Raw genomic sequence first — 9,789 nt, 5'->3', positions numbered from 1 at the left:
CATTCCATTATGATCAGATAAGATGCATGGTATTATCTCTACTCCTTTATACTGTCTAACAGTTGCCCTGTGACATAATATATGATCTATTTTTGAGAAGGATCCATGTGCTGCTGAGAAAAAAGTGTAACTGCTTGATGTTGTGTGGTTTATTCTATATATGTCAATTAAGTCTAGGTTATTAATTGTGTTATTGAGTTCTATAGTTTCTTTATTAAACTTTTGTTTGGAAGATCTGTCCAGTGGTGAGAGAGGTGTGTTGAAGTCTCCCATAATTATTGTATGGTGGTCTATTAGACTCTTGAACTTGAGAAGAGTTTGTTTGATGAACAAACCTGCACCACTGTTTGGGGCATATATATTTATGATTGTTATGTCTTGTTGGTGTATGGTTCCCTTGCGCAGTATGTAGTGTCCCTCTTTATCCCTTTTGATTAACTTTGGCTTGAAATCTATTTTGTTTGATATGAGTATGGACACTCCTGCTTGTGTGATAAGATTTTTCCCAACCTTTCACCTTCAGTCTATGTATGTCTTTTCCTATCAAATGCGTCTCCTATAGGCAGCATATTGTTGGGTCTTTTTTTGTGATCCATTCTAGTAGCCTGTGTCTCTTAATTGGTGAGTTTAAGCCATTAACATTTAGGGTTATTATTGAGATATGGATTGTTCTTCCCGCCATATTTGTTTATTTATGTTACTTAACATGGTTTGTTTTTCCTCTTTGATTATTATTTCCCCCTTTACTGTACTACCTCCCACTGTTGGTTTTCATTGTTATTTTCCATTTCCTCTTCCTGTAATGTTTTGCTGAGGATGTTTTGAAGAGATGGTTTTCTAGCTGCAAATTCTTTTAACTTTTGTTTATCGTGGAAGGTTTTAATTTCATCTTCCATCCTGAAGCTTAATTTTGGTGGATACACAAATATTGGTTGGAACCCATTTTCTTTCAGCATTTGAAATATATTATTCCAGGATCTTCTAGCTTTCAGAGTCTGTGTTGTAAGATCAGCTGTTATCCTGATTGGTTTACCCTTAAATGTAATCTGCTTCCTCTCCTTATTCTGTATGTTGGGCATCTTCATTATAATGTGTCTAGGTGTGGATCTATTATGATTTTGCACATTCGGTGTCCTGTAGGCTTCTAGGATTTGGAATTCTGTCTCATTCTTCAACTGGGAAGTTTTCTCATATTATTTCATTGAACAGGTTCCTCATTCCTTTGGTTTGGACCTCTAAACCTTCCTGTATCCCAATAACTCTTTAAGTTTGGTCTCTTTATGTTATCCCATATTTCTTGGATGTTCTGCTCATGGTTTCTTAACAGTCTTGCTGAGCTGTCTATGTTCTTTTCCAGTTGAAATACTTTGTCTTCATTGTCTGATGTTCTATCTTCTAAGTGTTCTACTCTGCTGGTAGTATTCTCCATTGAGTTTTTAAGTTGGTTTATTGCTTCCTGCATTTCTAGGATTTCTGTTTGTTTGTTTTTTATAACCTCTATCTCCCTGTATAGTTGATCTTTTGCTTCTTGGATTTGTTTATGTAATTCATTGTCGAAGAGATCTTTCATTGTTGATTTTGCTGTGTAATGTCTTCCTTGATACTCCAGATCATCTGAAGCATGTATATCCTGAATTCTTTATCTGACATTCCATCTGCTGCAGATATTACCTCTTCTAACGTTGAGTTGTCCTGCATTGCTTGTGGTCCTTTCTTTCCTTGTCTTTTCATACTGCTCGCGTTTCTTTCTGCTTGGTGAAACTGTTTTGTTATTGAATTTCCACCCTATATATTTATATTGCTATTGTATAGTTGCAAAGTCTCCCTTGCAGGCGTGGTCGGCGGCTCTGCCCCTCCTCCAATTGGGGCAATGTGCCTACCATGCTGGCAGGCCTCTGGGCCTGTTCTGCCGGTCGGTAGCAGGTCCGCCTACCTCGCAGGTGCGGGTGGCGGTTCTGCCCCTCCCCCAACCGGGGCGATGTGTCTACCATGCAGGCGGGCCAATGGGCCTGTTCTGCCTGTGGGTCGCCGATCATATGATTCTTAACTTTAAGTCTATTGATGTGATGAATTACATTTATTGATTTCCATACGCTGAACCAACATTGCATCCCCAGGATGAATCTCAGTTGATCATGGTGCATGATCTTTTTGATATAATTTTGTATTCAATTTGCCAGAGTTTTATTGAGAATTTTTGCATCTATGTTCATTACAGATATTGGTCTGAACACTCACACTTAGACAAAAAGAAAGTCCAAATGTCACACATAACTGTGGGCTCCTTATATCCCCTTCCTGCTCCACCTACACCTCTGCCCATCACAGTTGGCAGTGACACCATGCATCCAGTTGTCAAAAGCCACAGTGCATCCTTGCTCATGTCTTTCTCTTACACTCTGCATCTCACTCCTTAGCAAATTATGGTGGCTCTACCTTTGAAATATAGCCAAAATATCATCTATTGTTCTTTCTTCCACTGCCATCATCCTATCCTTGGAATACAGAGATGACCTCAGAAGGATCCCAGTGAAATGTAAGTCAGATCACACCCCTCTGACTGGACACCCTTCCATGACACCCCTTCTCCTAGGAGCAAGATCTGAAGTGCTCAGTACATCCTATAATCACAACAGCTCATTTCCCATTCCTTGTCTCTCCTCCCTCTTATTACTCTCCCTCTGCTGGTTCCTACACTCACAGGGGTCTCTATGGAAAATCAGGGTCATTCTATCCCTCCCCTGTCCACTCATCCCTACAATCCAGAGGGTGTAGCCTTTACCTCTTCCTGGTCTTTACTCAAGTATCACCCTCTCAGTGAATGCTTCCTTGATAGACCTGACCTGCAGCTGTACCCCCAGCCACAGCTTCCTGTCTGCTTCCTTTGTGTCTCTGGAGCACTTACCACTGCCTAACAACTACTAATGTAGAGTTGAATGAAGCCCTAACATATATCTTGTTAAAGATGTAAAATGTAAGTTTCATGAGGCAGACATGTTCAGCTAGTCAATACCTGGCACATAGTAGGCTCTCAATTAACATCAGCTGAATAATTGAATAAACAAACTGATGAACAGAAATAGCCAAGGGCTATCCTCAGACCACGAGAAAAAGAGAGAGGACAGTGACCACAACCTACCCTACAATACTGCTTAATTCATGAGTACTCCACAGTTTGATACCAGCAGATACTTTGAAATTTTTCTAATTCCATGCAACAGGCACAGCTGAGGGAGCTCCCTAGTTCTCTGGCACAGCACACCATTCCGGATCAAATGCAGTAAACCAAAGACATATCTGCTGTCACTTTCTGTCTCTGTCTTGTCAAGCTTGCCTGAACTAGACCTCAGCCACAACAGTCTCCTGCCCTTGACTCCTCAGACATGTCCTTGGCCAGAACATGGCACAGTTTTTCCATAAATTGGTGGACACTAAATATTTTGGCATTTGTGCTACAGAGAGTTTCTGTCATAACTACTGGATTTTACTGTTGTGACACATTTAAACAAGTAAGTATGTGTGTGCACCAACAAAACTTTATCTGATAAACATGATATGGGCCGGCTTTGGCCCACAGGCCTCAGGGTGCTGACCCCACCTTATTCAATTTCTCTGCATTCCCCTCCAGGACCCAGGGTCTCCAATCTTATAATAGAAAAGAATCCAATCTTGGTAATTTAATGACTCACTAAATATATAATTATGTTCCTAAGCTTAATCTTGTTTAGATATGAGGAATCCAAATGAAAATCCTTATCAACTTAAAATCTATGTCCCTGGAGACACCCCTAGCACACACTCTGTGGGCTGGTACAGTCAACCCCTGCTGCAGCTCCACCCTCTCCCTCTACTGCAGAAAGCAAGGTAAACTTCTTCACCACTCTGTATCGAGCAGAAGCCACATGAGAGCAGTTCTGGTTTCCCTCTGAATACAATGGCAGAACCTCCAAAGAAGGTCTTTTGTTCTCCATCATCTGTCCCTCCTGATCCATCCTGCCTGGACACTGGAGGCAGTATCTGAGCCCTCCTGTGAGCACAAGGAAGAGGCCACAGGCTGAGGTGGCAGAGCAGGGAGAGCTGGTTCCCAAGAGCCTCACCCCAGTGCCACATCAGCCCTGGGTTCTCCTCTCCTTTGGGCCTCCTGGATGATGAGATGAGCTGTGAGCTAAACTGCAGAGATCTGGGGTTTCTGTTGTTTAGAGTTGAATGAAGCCCTAACACACATATTGTTAAAAATGAATTTCAAGGAGAAAAAATCATATCTGGGGGAAAACAGGACAGTTCATTTCAGAATAAATCTTAACACAAAATGTATGTCTTGGAAAACTGAAGGTTCAGATCCAAGTGGACGAGGAAGATCTAACTTATGGTCAGTGATCAAGAACACATTAGTCCATCCTGTCTGCTTTGCAGCATGTCAAAAAAAAATCCCTATAATTAAAAAGACTTTTTAAAAAATGGATTCTGTGAGAGAAAGACACCAGGCCATCTGCAAACACCTTCCAAGTTGAAGGTGGTTAAACTCAAGAGTCTAATTCTGTGTATGTATCCCTTTGCTTGTTTTTAAACAAAAATATGTACTGGTGTTTTAAACAAAAATATGTATCCTTACAAACAAAAGAAGACTGAAGATCAGTGATTGGTTCAGTATTTTCTGAGCACTGGCTATCATAACTCCTTGATAACTTCCAACTGCCTACAGGTCAAGCACTTATATGACAGCCATCTGCCCTGGGATGGTTTTTCAACAAAAGTAAAATGTCCTTCAACCACTGCTATGTCTACTAGAGACTAGCAGGGGGCATAGTGACAGCTTAGATAAAGGGGCAGATACCAGGTGGGGCTTCCAGTGGGGACAGAGCAGTTAAGAAAGGAGTGTGAAGGTACTGAAGCGAATGGGGAGGATCCAGGTCCGCAAGGACCCTCAGACACCAAATTTGGATTTTGAACTTTATCTCAAAAGTTCTGAGAAGCTAAGAAAGACCTAAAGTTAGCCTGAGAGCTACACCATCAGATTTGCCTTGGAGATTAACACACCAGAGAAAGTATGGCAGGTGATAGTAAGGGGGAACATCCGAACAGAACCCTTGGTGACATACAAAAGGAGGAAGCTCATGAGAGAAAGGCCCCAAGGCATGGGGATTCCTTGCTGCAGGGCTACCCTATGCCTTGAAAGGCACAGGCTCCATGTGGTGGCCTTCATGATCTAGAAACCACCACAAACACAGGCCCTATGTCTGGGAATCTCCTTTGTTACTATGCAACATTCACCTTGCTGACTTTAAATGGTCTCTCCTTGGGGAGCTCTTGGTCAAACTGTTTATCCCAGTTTCCTTTGAAGTAGATGGCATTCACAAGAACCAGTTTAGTGTTTGTATTCAATGAACCTGGAGACAGCAACTCTGTAATTTTATCTAAAAGGAAAAATTAAAGAACCTGTTAGCTAAGAATTTGCTGATTTGTGCATCAGTGATGATACGGAGAGGGGCCCACCTCCTCAAATGGTCAAGCACAGAGATAAAGGATCACATATGCCCCAAATAATATAAATAGATATTTGTCATCAAAACAAAGCAATATCCCTGGCATTGAAATACATGTTCTAGGAAAAAAAATACCATCATTTGAATAAAACGTAAAAGGAAAAAGTAGATATTAGTAAGTGAATTCATACCAAAAGAGATAGAAAGAAATGAGGTGGTTACAAACTAAAGAACTTAAAATACTCTTACAAGGAGTGATTATAAATTTAAACTTAAATGTTTGAGGTGCTGATATGTTCACCCTGATTTAAATATTACACACAATATATATGCATTGAAGCATCATGCATAGGTTTGTTATTATTTCTAGTCCAGCATATCGAACAATATTATTTTTGTACAATATACATGATTTTGTTATTATCAGCTAAAAATATTTAATATTTTAAAAAGATGCTCTTTACAAATGTAAAGCATGGTTTAGCCAGACAAGGTGGTACATGCCTGTAATCACAGAGGCTTGGGAGGCTGAGGCAGGAGGGTTGTAAATTCTAAGTCAGCCTTAGCAACTGAGGCCCTAAGCATCTTCAAAAGACCCTATCTGAAATAAGATATTTATTTAGGATGAATATCCCATTACATTATTTGAGGATGTGGCTTGGTATTTAAGTCCCTCTGGTTTGAATCCCTGGTACCAAAATTGAAAAAAAAAAGCACACATTTTACATTAAAAACCACAGGTCCATGAGGATACCACCAAGCAACTTGCAAGAATGCATGAAAACTGGGGAGCATGAGCTCACACTAGAGAGGACACAGCTGGGACCAGTGAGGTGAATTTTTCTTTATATGATTGGAGAAAAGAAAAAACAAACAACAGCAAAGACATTACAGTGTGGATTGTTCTGGAAGAGGGGTGCTGACTAGGGGGAAACATTATGGATACACTGAGAAGAGCAGGGAAGACCTAGAGAAAATGTCGTCCACTGACAGTGTTTCAGAAGCAGACTTTTAAAGTCTGAAATTACTTTGAGAACAAAAACATCATTCCTGTTCATATTCAACAATGTTGTGAAGGAACTGACAATAAGACTGATGTAAATACTATTAAAAACAGAACAACAGGCTGGGACTGTAGCTCAGTGGTAGAGCATCTGCTCAGCATGCCCAAGGCCCTGGGTTGGATCCCCAGCACTGCAAACAAAGGAACTAACAAAGCAACTACAATCCCACCATCACCAGAAACAACAAATAAAAACTATGCTTTTACCTTCTGTCTCTTTAGCTACCCAGGTATTTATGAGTTTTCTGGACTCCTCTGTAGCATTCAGAAAGTCAAGCTCTTCCATCTCTGCTTGGTAGAATTTCTGACAGGAATCTTTAAAAGACTAAGGCAGAGCAATATAATTGCATGGTTCCAAAATAATTAACAAGTGTACTTCTTTCATGTACCAAAGCAGAAACTCAATAATGTGCTGATTTAGAGAGGTAATTTACAAATTAATACATAGAATGAACCTAAAATCCACCTTCTCAGTTTTGGGCCATCTTTAATGTCCCAAATATCAAATAAATTTCATGAATGGCTGGATCTTTATGGGAGTTGCTGAGCCTCAAGAGGTAACTGGGAGGAAGCTGAGCTGCAATAACTGTGGAGAGAAAGTTAATCCAGCAAGAGCTAGCACTCCTCTGCACTCTGAATCAAGGGGCACTGAACACAGAAAGTAGAACATAGGAAAATGAGCCATTTTGCACCACCCTGCCACCATAACTTCCTGTGATAACAGAAAAATGAGCACCATCAAAAATGGTGTCCCAGGTGACTACAGAGCATCTGAGATCATGTCAGTGCAGCTGCAGAACTGAATATTCTCTTTTATTTTATTTTGATTAATTACATGTGTCTAGAGATTGCCAGTGCTGCTGAACATCTCAGTTTGGGGTAATAAGCAATTCTCAAAAAATGACCAGGGCTATGATTCGGCTCAGTGGTAAAGCATTTGCTCAGCATGGGAAAAGCCCTTGGTTGTATCCTCAGCATCACAAAAAAAGAAAGGAAAAAGAAGTTCAAAGTGTTTTACTAACATATCTTATGAAATGATAATGACATTGATGAACACATACATTCTACCATGTTAAAATAGAAAATTTGTGGGATATAAGTGTGCTTACAACCCATTACAATGGCAATGCACTATGAAATTATTTCCTAATCTTCCTTTTGAACAGTTTATGGCTCCATATTTGATTTCTATTTATTTATAAGGAAAGATTTCACATTTCTCCTTCAGTATTGCACAGACACAGGTGTTAGGAACACAAGTTCTTTGATTTATTAGCTGGGTGGCCTTAAAAAGGTTAATTAGTGTCTCTGCCTCTTCGTTTGCCCCATAAATGGGACGGCACTGGCTGTATAAAGCTCCCAGAGTTACTTTGAGGCCCAGCTGAATTACTTTCATTATTACTACTTTATCCAATGTTACTGAATTCTCAACATATTGTGGGAATTTAAAAGGAGAACTTCCTGTATCATTCCATTTCATTCTCACAGAATTCTTGCTTTACCAATTTCACTGTTCTGTTTTTCAAAAATTTTAAATTTCAATCTAAGAAAATAGTCTGAAAGCAAACTGGTCACTCAAATATTGATAACTTCCCACACACTTGTGGGTGATTTTTACAACTTTTAAACACCCTAGGAAATAACTACCTGCTATTCAAGTTACTATTATAAAAAACAATGAATAATCAAACTCAAGGAATATGTAATTTTACATCATGGTTGGTATTCAATTTTTGGAAGTTTAAAAAAAGAATGACAAATATTTCTAATCTCCTTATGTTGTATACTAATATAAATTTTTAAATATCAATAGTTTTCTTAAAATATCCACCCCAAAATGAAAAAAAAAATTAAATCAGCCAATCATGTGAGTATGTTGGAATTTCTGTTCACATAAAAGGCTTAAAGAGGGTGATGATACCTATAAAGTAGCTAAGACTAATTAAATAAGTAAAACACATTATACTAAATCATACTGTGATATATAGTTATCAATATTTGAACCTATGCTTGTTTATGTTCATTTTATATCATTTCCATTGAAAACAGTTAATGTAGTTTAAAATAGGTTTGAAAAATGAGAAAAAATCATAGAAAACATTGAAATCTCACACATACAAAAACTCTTATAAATCAATAAGAAAAGGGAATACAGATCAAGAGAAAAATGTGCATAGAATATGTAAATAAACAACATACAGAAAACATATACAGGTTGAATATTCCAAAATGTACATGTGCAGAAATATTTTACATTTTGGCACTTTCCAATTGTGGATTTGGGGATTATTCTCCAGAAGCCTTTGGTCTCAGACTAGGGTAGCACTGTTGATCCCTCTTGTTCTGGTGCTTCAGCCTCTTGGACTGTGCAGCTATTGGTTCTTCCATCTCTCCAGCCTGTAGACAGCCATTGTGGACCACCCAGCTTCTGGTCGTGTAAGCCAATCTAATAAGTCCCCCTTTTATAATTATACTTCCTGTTGATTCTGTTCCTCTAGAGAACCCTCATACAGGGGGGAAACTGTGTCTATATTGAGCATATGTGGTATAACAATTGTCTTCCAAATATTTACTTTGTATTGAGTATTAAAAGTGATCTTGAAATGACCTAAATATATGGGAAGATGTATAGACTCTGCAAATACTATTCCATTTTATATAAGGGATTCAAGCACATGCAGATTTTGATGTCTGCAAGAGTGCTATCTTAAATCCATGAAGGATTTGTTCTAGTACTATTTCAAATTTGAAGGATTGATTCGAATTATTTAAATTAAAGAAATGTTTACAAGTCACATAGGTTAATAACACAAAGCTCAGCAGCCTTCTAAAAACCTTTTTCAGCATAAAGTTGCTTAACACATCTTTCCCCCTTTGTATAACACAATCTTAACAGGCTAATAATAAAAAATAGAATCAAAATAAAAAAATATCAGTTTTTTAATCATATATGATAGGAATACACAATTGGAGAACTATTCTAGTGAGTTAGTAGTTCTGGTGTTCATGTGACCAAGGCCTGGGGCTTTACTTGTCTATAATCCAACATGAAAATCAGTTTGAACTGGCACCACCTGAGATGCTTATAGGGCCTTTCTTCCTCTTTTTAGCCATTTACTACAGGGGACAGAAACGGGTGCTGGAAATCTCTTTTTTTGTTGTTGTTTTTCTATTTTGGTTCCTTTTTGTTTATTTGGTTTTTTTTTTTGTTGTTGTTGTTGTTGTTGCTAACATTTCTGACCT

This window comes from Marmota marmota, unplaced genomic scaffold, assembly GCF_001458135.2.
Source record: "Marmota marmota marmota unplaced genomic scaffold, marMar, whole genome shotgun sequence".
NCBI lineage: Eukaryota > Metazoa > Chordata > Mammalia > Rodentia > Sciuridae > Marmota > Marmota marmota.
Note: the sequence above shows the minus strand (reverse complement) of the source record.